The following is a 15,627-nucleotide window of genomic DNA, read 5'->3' as shown; positions in this document are numbered from 1 at the left end:
TTAGACAACAACAGTTGAACGAGGAGGCTCCAAACGATGACGATTCCCCTGCGGCGGCAGCCGAGCCAACGGTAGTTATATGCCGAATTGAAGACCGATGAACAAGGGGGGAGAGGTTGGAAGGGAAGGTTCCCTGGCCTTGCGCAAGTCTCTTGAGAACCTATCGTAAATGTATCACACGTATAGCACAAACACTGAAAAGGGAACTTACAACATTTCAATACATATATATATACATAAACAATAAGAATATTTTATCATATTTATATATATAAAAATTAGGTTAAAAGCAAAAATTAATGGCAGTCCAGAATAGGCGAGGAGGAGGAGCGGAAACAACCGCTCTCCATCCGAGCCAAAAGTGAGCTAAATCACCAGTGTGTGAGTGGGAGTGGTAGCAAGATACCACCCATAACCCCCGCTAACTAGTGGTGTGGGTAGTTAACCCTCGCTAAATTTTAATGGCTCATCATTTCAGCTCCGCCGAGAGTATGTCTCCAAATAAATAGCGTGGTTTGTATTCCAGTTACGAAACAAATGACATTCGTAAATAATTTGTATTTTACCTTAACTAATACAACCCTGTAGTTATTTATATATAGATATAGCTTTTGGCGGAGAGAAACTAATAAAACAAGAATTACAATTATTCAAATCAGCTAAAAAATATTCACTAATAGGGAGAACCACTTATCCTCCGATGGGAAGTGTTCCCCACGGAAAAGAAGCTAAAAAGTTGAAATCAAAAACAGTTATAATTTCAATTAAATAATTGATGAAAACTATCGGAAGCGCAACCTAACCCGCGAACGGGAAAGGTGCTCCCTCCGTTAGTAGACTGTCGGAGGTCCATGAAAGGTGAACGGTCTTGAGAAGAGAAAGACCGTAGTCAATCTCTGAGAGGAAACACTCTTTGCTCAGTAATCCATGTTTCCCGTAGAAAGAGGGTAAGGCTTAGACAACAACAGTTGAACGAGGAGGGTCCAAACGATGACGATTCCCCTGGGGCGGCAGCAGAACCAACGGTAGTTATATGACGACGGGAAGACCGATGGACAAGAGGGTGAGAGGTTGGAAGGGAAGGTTCCCTGGCCTTGCACAAGTGTTTTGAGAACCTGTCGTATATGTATCATACGCATAGCACAAACACTGAAAAGGAAACTAACAACATTTTAACAAATATATATATACATAAAAATTAAGAATGTATTATATATATATATATATATATATATATATATATATATATATATATATATATATATATATATATATATATATATATATATATATATATATATATATATATATATATATATATATATATAGAGAAAAGCAAGTTAAAAGAAAAAATTAATGGCAGTCCTGAATAGACGAGGTGGAAGAGCGAAAACAACCGCTTTCCATCCAACAAAAAGTGAGCTAAATCACCAGTGTGTGAGTGGGAGTGGTAGCAAGCTACCACCCCTAACCCCCGCTAACTAGTGGTGTGGGTAGTTAACCCTCGCTAAATTTTAATGGCTCGTCATTTCAGCTCCGCCGAAAGTATGACTCCAAATAAATAGCGTGGTTTGTATTCCAGTTACGGAATAAATGACATTCGTAAATAATTTGTATTTTTCCCTAATACAAACCTGTAGTTATTTATATATAGATATAGCTTTTGGCGGCGAGAAACTGTAATAAAACAATAATTACAATTATTTGAATCAGCTGAAAAATATTCACTAATAGGGAAAACCACTTATCCTCCGAAGAGAAGTGTTCACCACGGAGAAGAAGCTGAAAAGTTAAAATTAAAAACAATTATAATTTCAATTAAACAATTGAGCAAAACTATCGGAAGTGCAACCTAACCCGCGAACGGGAAAGGTGCTCCCCCAGTCAGTAGACTGTTGAAGGTCCATGAAAGGTGAACGGTGATGAGAAGAGAAACACCGTAGTCAATCTCTGAGAGGAAACACTATCTTCGCTCAGTAATCCAAGTTTCCCGTAGAAAGAGGGAAAGGCGAAGAAAACAACAGATGAACGAGGAAGGTCCAAACGATGACGATTCCCCTGCGGCGGCAGCAGAACCAACGGTAGTTATATGCCGACAGGAAGACCGATGGACAAGGGGGGAGAGGTTGGATGGGAAGGTTCCCTGGCCTTGCACAAGTCTTGAGAACCTGTCGTATATGTATCACACGTATAGCACAAACACTGAAAAGGAAACTTACAACATTTCAATACATATATATATATACATAAAAAATAAGAATGTTTTATTATATAAGTTAAAAGAAAAAATTAATGGCAGTCCAGAATAGGCGAGGAGGAAGAGCTGAAACAACCCCTCTCCATCCGAGCCAAAAGTGAGCTAAATCACCAGTGTGAGTGGTGTGGGTAGTTAACCCTCGCTAAATTTTAATGGCTCGTCATTCCACCTCCGCCGAGAGTATGACTCCAAATAAATAGCGTGGTTTGTATTCCAGTTACGAAACAAATGACATTAGTAAATAACTTGTATTTTTCCCTAATACAAACCTGTAGTTATTTATATATTTATATAGCTTTTGGTGGAGAGAACCTGTAATAAAACAAGAATTACAATTATTTAAATCAGCTGAAAAATAATCACTAATAGGGAGAACCACTTATCCTCCGAAGGGAAGTGTTCCCCACGGAGGAGCTGAGAAGTTAAAATTAAAAACAATTATAATTACATTTAAATAATTGAGATATACTACCGGAAGCGCAACCTAACACAAGAACGGGAAAGGTGCTCCCCACGTTAGTAGACTGTCGGAGGTCCATGAAAGTTGAACGGTCTTGAGAAGAGAAAGACCGTAGTCAATCTCTGAGAGGAAACACTCTTTGCTCAGTAATCCATGTTTCCCGTAGAAAGAGGGAAAGGCGAAGAAAACAACAGTTGAACGAGGAGGGTCCAAACGATGACGATTCCCCTGCGGCGGCAGCAGAACCAACGGTAGTTATATGCCGACAGGAAGACCGATGGACAAGGGGGGAGAGGTTGGAAGGGAAGGTTCCCTGGCCTTGCACAAGTCTTGAGAACCTGTCGTATATGTATCACACGTATAGCACAAACACTGAAAAGGAAACTTACAACATTTCAATACATATATATATACATAAAAAATAAGAATGTTTTATTATATAAGTTAAAAGAAAAAATTAATGGCAGTCCAGAATAGGCGAGGAGGAAGAGCTGAAACAACCGCTCTCCATCCGAGCCAAAAGTGAGCTAAATCACCAGTGTGAGTGGTGTGGGTAGTTAACCCTCGCTAAATTTTAATGGCTCGTCATTTCACCTCCGCCGAGAGTATGACTCCAAATAAATAGCGTGGTTTGTATTCCAGTTACGAAACAAATGACATTAGTAAATAATTTGTATTTTTCCCTAATACAAACCTGTAGTTATCTATATATTTATATAGCTTTTGGTGGAGAGAACCTGTAATAAAACAAGAATTACAATTATTTAATTCAGCTGAAAAATAATCACTAATAGGGAGAACCACTTATCCTCCGAAGGGAAGTGTTCCCCACGGAGGAGCTGAAAAGTTAAAATTAAAAACAATTATAATTACATTTAAATAATTGAGAAATACTACCGGAAGCGCAACCTAACACAAGAACGGGAAAGGTGCTCCCCACGTTAGTAGACTGTCGGAGGTCCATGAAAGGTGAACGGTCTTGAGAAGAGAAAGACCGTAGTCAATCTCTGAGAGGAAACACTCTTTGCTCAGTAATCCATGTTTCCCGTAGAAAGAGGGTAAGGCTTAGACAACAACAGTTGAACGAGGAGGGTCCAAACGATGACGATTCCCCTGCGGCGGCATCCGAGCCAACGGTAGTTATATGCCAACGGGAAGACCGATGGAAAAGGGGGGAGAGGTTGGAAGGAAAGGTTCCCTGGCCTTGCGCAAGTCTCTTGAGAACCTATCGTAAATGTATCACACGTATAGCACAAACACTGAAAAGGGAACTTACAACATTTAATACATATATATATACATAAACAATAAGAATATTTTATCATATTTATATATATAAAAATTAGGTTAAAAGCAAAAATTAATGGCAGTCCAGAATAGGCGAGGAGGAGGAGCGGAAACAACCGCTCTCCATCCGAGCCAAAAGTGAGCTAAATCACCAGTGTGTGAGTGGGAGTGGTAGCAAGATACCACCCATAACCCCCGCTAACTAGTGGTGTGGGTAGTTAACCCTCGCTAAATTTTAATGGCTCGTCATTTCACCTTCGCTGAGAGTATGACTCCAAATAAATAGCCTGGTTTGTATTCCAGTTACGAAACAAATGACATTCGTAAATAATTTGTATTTTTCCTTAACTAATACAACCCTGTAGTTATTTATATATAGATATAGCTTTTGGCAAAGAGAAACTAATAAAACAAGAATTACAATTATTCAAATCAGCTAAAATATATTCACTAATAGGGAGAACCACTTATCCTCCGATGGGAAGTGTTCCCCACGGAAAAGAAGCTAAAAAGTTGAAATCAAAAACAATTATAATTTCAATTAAATAATTGATGAAAACTATCGGAAGCGCAACCTAACCCGCGAACGGGAAAGGTGCTCCCTCCGTTAGTAGACTGTGGGAGGTCCATGAAAGGTGAACGGTCTTGAGAAGAGAAAGACCGTAGTCAATCTCTGAGAGGAAACACTCTTTGCTCAGTAATCCATGTTTCCCGTAGAAAGAGGGTAAGGCTTATACAACAACAGTTGAACGAGGAGGGTCCAAACGATGACGATTCCCCTGCGGCGGCAGCAGAACCAACAGTAGTTATATGCCGACAGGAAGACCGAAGGACAAGGGGGGAGAGGTTGGAAGGAAGGTTCCCTGGCCTTGCACAAGTCTTGAGAACCGTTCGTATATGTATCACACGTATAGCACAAACACTGAAAAGGAAACTTACAACATTTCAATACATATAATCATACATAAACAATAAGAATGTTTTATTATATATATATATATATATATATATATATATATATATATATATATATATATATATATATATATATATATATATATATATATATATATATATATATATATATATATATATATATATATATATATATATATATACTGTATACTGTATATAAGGAAAATTAAGTTAAAAGAAAAAATCAATGGCAGTCCAGAATAGGCGAGGAGGAACAGCGGAAACAACCACTCTCCATCCGAGCCAATATTGAGCTAAATCCCCAGTGTGAGTGGTGTGGGTAGTTAACCCTCGCTAAATTTTAATGGCTCGTCATTTCAGCTCCACCGAAAGTATGACTCCAAATAAATAGCGTGGTTTGTATTCCAGTTACGGAATAAATGACATTCGTAAATAATTTGTATTTTTCCCTAACTAATACAAACCTGTAGTTATTTATATATAGATATAGCTTTTGGCGGCGAGAAACTGTAATAAAACAATAATTATAATTATTTGAATCAGCTGAAAAATATTCACTAATAGGGAAAACCACTTATCCTCCGAAGAGAAGTGTTCACCACGGAGAAGAAGCTGAAAAGTTAAAATTAAAAACAATTATAATTTCAATTAAATAATTGAGCAAAACTATCGGAAGTGCAACCTAACCCGCGAACGGGAAAGGTGCTCCCCCCGTCAGTAGACTGTTGAAGGTCCATGAAAGGTGAACGGTGATGAGAAGAGAAACACCGTAGTCAATCTCTGAGAGGAAACACTCTCTTCGCTCAGTAATCCAAGTTTCCCGTAGAAAGAGGCAAAGGCGAAGAAAACAACAGTTGAACGAGGAGGGTCCAAACGATGACGATTCCCCTGCGGCGGCAGCAGAACCAACGGTAGTTATATGCCGACAGGAAGACCGATGGACAAGGGGGGAGAGGTTGGAAGGGAAGGTTCCCTGGCCTTGCACAAGTCTTGAGAACCTGTCGTATATGTATCACACGTATAGCACAAACACTGAAAAGGAAACTTACAACATTTCAATACATATATATATACATAAAAAATAAGAATGTTTTATTATATAAGTTAAAAGAAAAAATTAATGGCAGTCCAGAATAGGCGAGGAGGAAGAGCTGAAACAACCGCTCTCCATCCGAGCCAAAAGTGAGCTAAATCACCAGTGTGAGTGGTGTGGGTAGTTAACCCTCGCTAAATTTTAATGGCTCGTCATTTCACCTCCGCCGAGAGTATGACTCCAAATAAATAGCGTGGTTTGTATTCCAGTTACGAAACAAATGACATTAGTAAATAATTTGTATTTTTCCTTAATACAAACCTGTAGTTATTTATATATTTATATAGCTTTTGGTGGAGAGAACCTGTAATAAAACAAGAATTACAATTATTTAAATCAGCTGAAAAATAATCACTAATAGGGAGAACCACTTATCCTCCGAAGGGAAGTGTTCCCCACGGAGGAGCTGAAAAGTTAAAATTAAAAACAATTATAATTACATTTAAATAATTGAGAAATACTACCGGAAGCGCAACCTAACACAAGAACGGGAAAGGTGCTCCCCACGTTAGTACACTATCGGAGGTCCATGAAAGGTGAACGGTCTTGAGAAGAGAAAGACCGTAGTCAATCTCTGAGAAGAAACACTCTTTGCTCAGTAATCCATGTTTCCCGTAGAAAGAGGGTAAGGCTTAGACAACAACAGTTGAACGAGGAGGGTCCAAACGATGACGATTCCCCTGCGGCGGCAGCCGAGCCAACAGTAGTTATATGCCGAATTGAAGACCGATGAACAAGGGGGGAGAGGTTGGAAGGGAAGGTTCCTTGGCCTTGCGCAAGTCTCTTGAGAACCTATCGTAAATGTATCACACGTATAGCACAAACACTGAAAAGGGAACTTACAACATTTCAATACAAATATATATACAAAAACAATAAGAATATTTTATCATATTTATATATATAAAAATTAGGTTAAAAGCAAAAATCAATGGCAGTCCAGAATAGGCGAGGAGGAGGAGCGGAAACAACCGCTCTCCATCCGAGCCAAAAGTGAGCTAAATCACCAGTGTGTGAGTGGGAGTGGTAGCAAGATACCACCCATAACCCCCGCTAACTAGTGGTGTGGGTAGTTAACCCTCGCTAAATTTTAATGGCTCGTCATTTCACCTTCGCCGAGAGTATGACTCCAAATAAATAGCGTGGTTTGTACTCCAGTTACGAAAAAAATGACATTTGTATATAATTCGTATTTTTCCATAAATAATACAAACCTGTAGTTATTTATATATAGATATAGCTTTTGGCAGAGAGAACCTGTAATAAAACAAGAATTACAATTATTTAAATCACCTAAAAAATATTCACTAATAGGGAGAACCACTTATCCTCCGAAGGGAAGTGTTCCCCACGGAGAAGAATCTGAAGAGTTAAAATTAAAAACAATTATAATTTCCCTAAAATAATTGAGAAAAACTATCGGAAGCGCAACCTAACCCGCGAACAGGAAAGGTGCTCCCCCCGTTAGTAGACTGTCGGAGGTCCAAGAAAGGTGAACGGTCTTGAGAAGAGAAAGACCGTAGTCAATCTCTGAGAGGACTCTCTCTCTTCGCTCAGTAATCCTTGTTTCCCGTAGAAAGAGGGAAAAGTGAAGACAATGACAGTTGGATGAGGAGGGTCCAAACGATGACGATTCCCCTGCAGCGGCAGCCGAGCCAACGGGAAGACCGATGGACAAGGGGGGAGTGGTTGGAAGGGAAGGTTCCCTGGCCTTGCACAAGAGTCTTGAGAACCTGTCGTATATGTATCACACGTATAGCACAAACACTGAAAAGGAAACTTACAACATTTCAATACATATATATATACATAAAAAATAAGAATGTTTTATTATATAAGTTAAAAGGAAAAATTAATGGCAGTCCAGAATAGGCGAGGAAGAGCGGAAACAACCGCTCTCCATCAGAGCCAAAAGTGAGCTAAATCACCAGTGTGAGAGTGGGAGTGGTAGCAAGCTACCACCCCTAACCCCAGCTAACTAGTGGTGTGGGTAGTTAACCCTCGCTAAATTTTAATGGCTCGTCATTTCAGCTCCGCCGAAAGTATAACTCCAAATAAATAGCGTGGTTTGTATTCCAGTTACGAAACAAATGACATTCGTAAATAATTTGTATTTTTCCTTAACTAATATAAACCTGTAGTTATTTCTATAAAGATAGAGCTTTTAGCAGAGAGAAACTGTAATAAAACAAGAATTACAATTATTTAAATCACCTGAAAAATATTCACTAATAGGGAGAACCACTTATCCTCAGGCGAAGACAACATCAGTTGAACAAGGAGGGTTCAAACGATGACTATTCCCCTGCGGCGGAAGCCGAGCCAACGGTAGTTATATGCCGACGAGAGGACCGATGGACAAGTGGGCAGAGGTTGGAAGGGAATGTTCCCTGGCCTTGCACAAGTGTCTTGAGAACCTGTCGTATATGTATCACATGTATAGCACAAACACTGAAAAGGAAACTTACAACATTTCAATACATATATATATAGATAAACAATAAGAATGTTTTATTATTTTATATATATATATATATATATATATATATATATATATATATATATATATATATATATATATATATATATATATATCTCAGGAAAAGTAAGTTAAAATAAAAAATTAATGGGAGTCCAGAATAGGCAAGGAGGAAGAGCGGAAACAACCGCTCTCCATCCGAGCCAAAAGTGAGCTATATCACCAGTGTGTGAGTGGGAGTGGTAGCAAGCTACCACCCCTAACCCCCGCTAACTAGTGGTGTGGGTAGTTAAGCCTCGCTAAATTTTAATGGCTCGTCATTTCACCTCCGCCGAGAGTATAACTCCAAATTAATAGCGTGGTTTGTATTCAAGTTACGAAACAAATGACATTCCTAAATAATTTTTATTTTTCCCTAATACAAACCTGTAGTTATTTATATATTTATATAGCTTTTGGTGGAGAGAACCTATAATAAAACTAGAATTACAATTACTTAAATCAGCTAAAAAATATTCACTAATAGGGAGAACCACTTATCCCCAGAAGGGAAGTGTTCCCCACGGAGAAGAAGCTGAAAAGTTAAAACTGAAAAAATTATAATTTAACTTAATTGAGAAAAACTATCGGAAGCGCAACCTAACCCGCGAACAGGAAAGGTGTTCCCCCCGTTAGTAGACTGTCGGAGGTCCATGATAGGTGAACGGTCTTGAGAAGAGAAAGACCGTAGTCAATCTCTGAGAGGACTCTCTCTCTTCGCTCAGTAATCCATGTTTCCCGTAGAAAGAGGGAAAAGTGAAGACAATGACAGTTGGATGAGGAGGGTCCAAACGATGACGATTCCCCTGCAGCGGCAGCCGAGCCAACGGGAAGACCGATGGACAAGGGGGGAGAGGTTGGAAGGGAAGGTTCCCTGGCCTTGCACAAGAGTCTTGAGAACCTGTTGTATATGTATCACACGCATAGCACAAACACTGAAAAGGAAACTTACAACATTTCAATACATATATATACATAAAAAATAAGAATGTTTTATTATATAAGTTGAAAGGAAAAATTAATGGCAGTCCATAATAGGCGAGGAGGAAGAGCTGAAACAACAGCTCTCCACACGAGCCAAAAGTGAGCTAAATCACCAGTGTATGAGTGGGAGTGGTAGCAAGCTACCACCCCTATCCCCCGCTAACTAGTGGTGTGGGTAGTTAACCCTCGGTAAATTTTAATGGCTCGTCATTTCAGCTCCGCCGAGAGTATGACTCCAAATAAATAGCATGGTTTGTATTCCAATTACGAAACAAATGACATTCGTATATAATTTGTATTTTTCCCTAATACAAACCTGTAGTTATTTAAATATAGATATAGCTTTTGGTGGAGAGAACCTGTAATAAAACAAGAATTACAATTATTTAAATCACCTGAAAAATAATCACTAATAGGGAGAACCACTTATCCTCCGAAGGGAAGCGTTCCACATGGAGAAGAAGCTGAAAAGTTAAAATTAAAAACAATTATAATTTCAATTAAATAATTGACGAAAACTATCGGAATCGCAACCTAACCCGCGAACGGGAAAGGTGCTCCCCCCGTTAGTAGACTGTCGGAGGTCCATGAAAGGTGAACGGTCTTGAGAAGAGAAAGACCGTAGTCAATCTCTGAGAGGAAACACTCTTCGTTCAGTAATCCATGTTTCCCGTATAAAGAGGGAAAGGCGATACTACAACAGTTGAACGAGGAGGGTCCAAACGATGAAGATTCCCCTGCGGCGGCAGCCGAGCCAACGGTAGTTATATGCCAACGAAAGACCGATGGACAAGGGGGGGAGAGGTTGGATGGGAAGGTTCCCTGGCCTTGCGCAAGTGTCTTGAGAACCTGTCGTATATGAATCACACGTATAGCACAAACACTGAAAAAGGAAACTTACAACATTTCAATACATATGTATATACATAAACAATAAGAATGTTTTATTATATACATATATATATATATATATATATATATATATATATATATATATATATATATATATATATATATATATATATATATATACTGTACACTGTATATAAGGAAAATTAAGTATAAAAAAAAAATTAATGGCAGTCCAGAACAGGCGAGGAAGAGCGGAAACAACCACTCTCCATTCGAGCCAAAAGTGAGCTAAATCACCAGTGTGTGAGTGGGAGTGGTAGCAAGCTACCACCCCTAACCCCTGCTATCTAGTGGTGTGGGTAGTTAACCCTCGCTAAATTTTAATGGCTCGTCATTTCAGCTCCGCTGAAAGTATGACTCCAAATAAATAGTGTGGTTTGTATTCCAGTTACGAAACAAATGACATTCGTAAATAACTTGTATTTTTCCCTAATACAAACCTGTAGTTATTTATATATAGATATAGCTTTTGGCAAAGTTGAAAGGTAGTCGCCAATTAGACTTTTGGAGCGAGGTGGCAACCTTACCCATAGCTTGGGTAGGGGTTGGCTTGTGGTATCAGTCACCTGTAAATATTATCATGGAGGGATTTACTAGTCACCTTTTTTTTGGGCTGGTAGAGATCAGACGTACCTTTTTTAAATTCTCCTGTGCCAGCCTCCTCACGGTATCAGCCCCCTTCCCGTGTCAGCCTCGTCCCCCTGGCCTAAATCAAACCTGAAAAATATGAACCTGTTATTAAAAGATTCTTAAGTCCTTCTGAGTAGTTATATCGCCGAGAACATTGGAATGACAAAGTCTATTAATTGCTATATCATCACTAATAACCCTTTTACCCCCAAAGGACGTACTGGTACGTTTAAAAAAACCCATCCCTTTACTGCCATGGATGTACCGGTACGTCCTTGCAAAAAAATGCTATAATTTTTTTTTTTTCATATTTATATTTTTTTTTTTTAAATTCAGGCATTTTCCAAGAGAATGAGACCAACCTGACCTCTCTATGACAAAAATTAAGGCTGTTAGAGCAATTTAAAAAAAAATATACTGCAAAATGTGCTGGGAAAAAAATAACCCCTTGGGGGTTAAGGGTTGGAAATTTCCAAAGAGCCTGGGGGTAAAAGGGTTATACTAGAATTAAATGCGAATGACACGGCTAATGTTAGCATGCGCAGCTCAACATTATCGCTTGCCAGTACATACGTTCTTGGTGTTTTTGTTTTCTGGTGAGCTCGGAACAAGTCCCATTAGACAGAAAATATGTTTTCCTCTAGTAAATAAAATGATTTAACCAGTTTTCACCTTAATTTCAACCACAAGAACAACCACCACCAGTTCGGCTACTTGAAGTGAGTTGAAATGGTTGTTCTGCTTGTTTGCGGTTAAAATGAAGGTCAAATTCGGTTAAATCATGTTATTTACTACAGGAAAACATATTATCTGTTCGAAATGATACCATACGTTCTTGATGTTTTTGTTTTCTGGTGAGCTCGGAACAAGTCCCATTATATTTAAATATTTGGACAGAAAATATGTTTTCCTCTAGTAATTAACGTGATTTAACCGGTTTTCACCTTAATTTCAACTGCAACAACAACAACCACCAGTTCGGCTGCTTTAAGTTAGTCAAACTGGTTGTTCTGTTTGTTTGTGGTTAAAATGAAGGTCAAATTCAGTTAAATCATGTTATTTACTACAGGATAAAATATATTTTCTGTTCGAAATGATACCCTATGTACTGGTAAGCAGTAATGGCGCTGGGTGGGATCCAACAGAAATATTACAGGTGTAATGGTCTGTTTTTCCCCAAGGGGGAAATATGGCCCAGGATAATATTCCTCCCTCTGGTCCAAGATTCCCCCTTTGCTTGGTGGAGGTTACCATTATTTCGAACGGGGGGAAAAACAGACCATTACACCCGGACATAAAAGTAAGTCATTAATTTCTTGAATCTTAATGTTTTTAGAGTGCGCAGTTCACCATTACCTCTTGCCAGTACAAGTTTGTGACCCGGGAAAGGGGTCCGGGGGATTGCCCCTGGCTAGGGGTTGTGACCTGGGAACTTCTAGGTTAGGTTAGGTGGGTTTGTTAGGTTCTGTACCTTTTTATATTTTATGTAAAGGGTATGTGGAAAAATGCTTGGTAATAGTTTACAACACCACGCACTCCATTTACTCCAATATAATGTAATCCTGCAGTTCTCAACTTCTTGCACAGTAATTAGGTGGTTATTTAAATTCTGGGAAAGCAATAATTAGCAAGATATGTTGAAGAGGGGGGAAGGGGTTATAAAAAGAAAATAGCTCAGTTTCCTCACTAAACGACTTGGAACTGACATGTCAACATCGCTAACCAAACAGAATTCATGATGCCAACGTACATAAACAGAAGTTTGTGATGCCAGCGTACATTTGATATACTGTATATTCAAAATATACTTGATTAAAAATGGATTAATTACTCAAAAGTGTCCATAAAATATGCAATTTACAAATAGTGACACTTTTGAGTTATCACTCAATTTTTGATTAAGTATATTTTGAATATACAGTATATCAAATGTACGCTGGAATCACGAACTTCTGTTTGGTTGACTGTTGACGTCAGTTCCAAGTCATTTAGTGAGGAAACCGAGCTATTTTCTTTTTATAACTCCTTCTCCCCTCTTCAACATATCTTGCTAATTATAGCTTTCCCAGAATTCAAATAACCACCTAACTACTGTGCAAGAAGGTGAGAACTGCAGGATTACATTATATTGGAGTACATGGAGAGCATGGTGTTGTAAACTACTGTATTACCAAATGCTTTAAAATACACGTTAATATTATCGTAGCATTGCTAACATTAGCAATGGAATCGTAACGTTGGTAATGTTGCGTAACATTGTAGACATATATATGTTCCGCGCGATGTTAGAATTCGTACTTTGTGCGGCAAAGTTGGAATACAGCGTTGGGTTCCCGCGGGTGTTGACGCCTATATAATGCACAAGCAGACGACATTAACCCTTTTACCCCCAAAGGACGTACTGGTACGTTTCACAAAACTCATCCCTTTACCCCCATGGACGTACCGGTACGTCCTTGCAAAAAAATGCTATAAAATTTTTTTTTTTTTCATATTTTTGATAATTTTTTGAGAAAATTCAGGCCTTTTCCAAGAGAATGAGACCAACCTGACCTCTCTATGACAAAAATTAAGGCTGTTAGAGCAATTAAAAAAATATATACTGCAAAATGTGCTGGGGAAAAAATAACACCTTGGGGGTTAAGGGTTGGAAATTTCCAAAGAGCCTGGGGGTAAAAGGGTTAACGTCAAGTGCTTGTCTGTCACGACCTTCTGCCAAGCTGCTAACAAGTGTTCAATTGCCAGTTAAGTACTTATTATTATCTAGTCTAGGAATAACTAATAACTGAGTAATTTGCCAAACTTTCTAAATCATTCTTTGATTTGATTTGATTTAATGTGAAAAACTACCAGCAGATTGTATATCCTTTCTTGGGTTCCCAACATCAAGATGTGGTTATTATTGCAACAAAAATTTATTTGTAATTTATGACAATTGATAGTGTGTTAACGGTGCTTCGAATCATTATAAAATTAACATACACACTGTTTAAAAAATATCAGATCCATAAAAAATTATATTAGTTAATTAACTACAACACCCTCCCCATTGTTTGTGAATTAGAGGCTGACATTCAACAATTCTAAGTGGCCTAAACAAAGTGACAGATAGGGGTGGCAATTCCATACTACAATAACTAACACGCCTCGGAAACAAATTAAACACACATAATGACCTGACTTTACATAATGGCCTGATCACTGCATATACGACGAAGAGATCACCCCATAGACCCTAATACTGTTAACACACCTATTGCCATATAAGGTAAACGAGTCAGTCGGCGTATTTACGTGAATCTGTTTCACTCCACAGCGACCAAAATACGATTCCAACTTGGTCGCGCGACCTGGGAATCTTCACATTGTGCAGCGCCAAGTGAGAATATTCCAACACGGTGCAGATTCTGAGATGGGTCGCAACATATATCTTCCTAATATTTTGTCAAACTTACCGTTGATTATTTAATGCATCAAAATAGTTTCTCAGTAAGGGAGGGTGAGGAAATGGCCTAGGGGAGGAAAAATGGTAATAGGAAATCGATCCTAGGACAATTTTCCTGGGGGGAATTTCAGTCAGGGGTTGAAAAATTTCCAGCTAAATCAGTTCTGCACTACTATCTTTCCAAGGTTACATTGCCCAGTAATACAATAAAATAATACCGTTTTCAATATCAAAACGTAATGTAACTGTAATAAATTGTACAAAAAATATATGCGAAATCTATGCGTTGGATAACACAGGGTGGGAGGCCAAGAAAGATCGTAGTATTGGGGTACTGTCAGAGCATTGATTATTGCATAACACGTTGTAAATTTCGATCAAATATGGCCTGAAGTATATTTTAATGCCAAATTGAATCTATAAATAGCAATTACCAAGGCGTCTACTTAAGCTCCCCAATCTAGTCGAAATATGAACTGTTTACGGTAGCCATTTTGGATTGGAGAATTACGCTATTTTCATGCAGTATATTACACATTTCCCTATTAAATGTACAATCTAATTAACATAAAATGAATGTAGACACCGCACCAACATGTAAAATAACTTACATCAGGTTAATTTAGGAGAAAAACACCGAAAATAGAACACAGAATTCGGCTTCAACACTTTAACAACAAACTTTGCCGGGTTCGCCCCCTCTGAAGATGTTCCAGTATTACGTGAAAGGATATATTAATGTTTAAAAATTATTCTAAATACGTAATAAACGCCTGTAAATTATATAAAATAACTTTAAAATTAATAAAGATTTGTTTTCCGAATACAATGAACTATATAGCTCGTCTGAAATTATAATTTATAGTTTCTATATTCAGTTGAGTACGTAGCACGAAAGTCTTATAAAATGGCCTCCTGATGATTCAAAGACTCTTTGCTTACGATTATAAACACAAATTTCTTTGTTTATAACATTTTAAGTTATAAAAAAGGCATTTCATAGTAATCAAGTTGAATTTAATTAATTATTAATTAATATTCACTACTGTAAATATATATATTTAACCTAAAAACAAAATAAGTTACGAATATTGTTAGCAGACTA

General features: G+C 38.0%; 1 long non-coding RNA gene across 1 annotated transcript in view; it reads right to left on the bottom strand.

The window, feature by feature from the left end:
• The window catches only part of LOC137635459 (uncharacterized), a 36,615-nt gene extending 21,396 nt beyond the window's left edge, over positions 1–15,219 (bottom strand). The window contains exons 1-2 of the long non-coding RNA XR_011042682.1: positions 15,134–15,219; positions 11,081–11,164 (exon numbers count right to left, since the gene is read on the bottom strand). This is a non-coding gene — a long non-coding RNA (uncharacterized lncRNA). The remainder of the gene's footprint in view (positions 1–11,080; positions 11,165–15,133) is intronic.
• Positions 15,220–15,627: the final 408 nt, after the last annotated feature.

Source organism: Palaemon carinicauda, unplaced genomic scaffold (genome assembly GCF_036898095.1).
Source record: "Palaemon carinicauda isolate YSFRI2023 unplaced genomic scaffold, ASM3689809v2 scaffold127, whole genome shotgun sequence".
In the NCBI taxonomy this organism is placed as follows: Eukaryota; Metazoa; Arthropoda; class Malacostraca; order Decapoda; family Palaemonidae; genus Palaemon; species Palaemon carinicauda.
The sequence above is the reverse complement of the archived record's forward strand: the minus strand, read 5'-3'. Positions and strand labels throughout refer to the sequence as shown.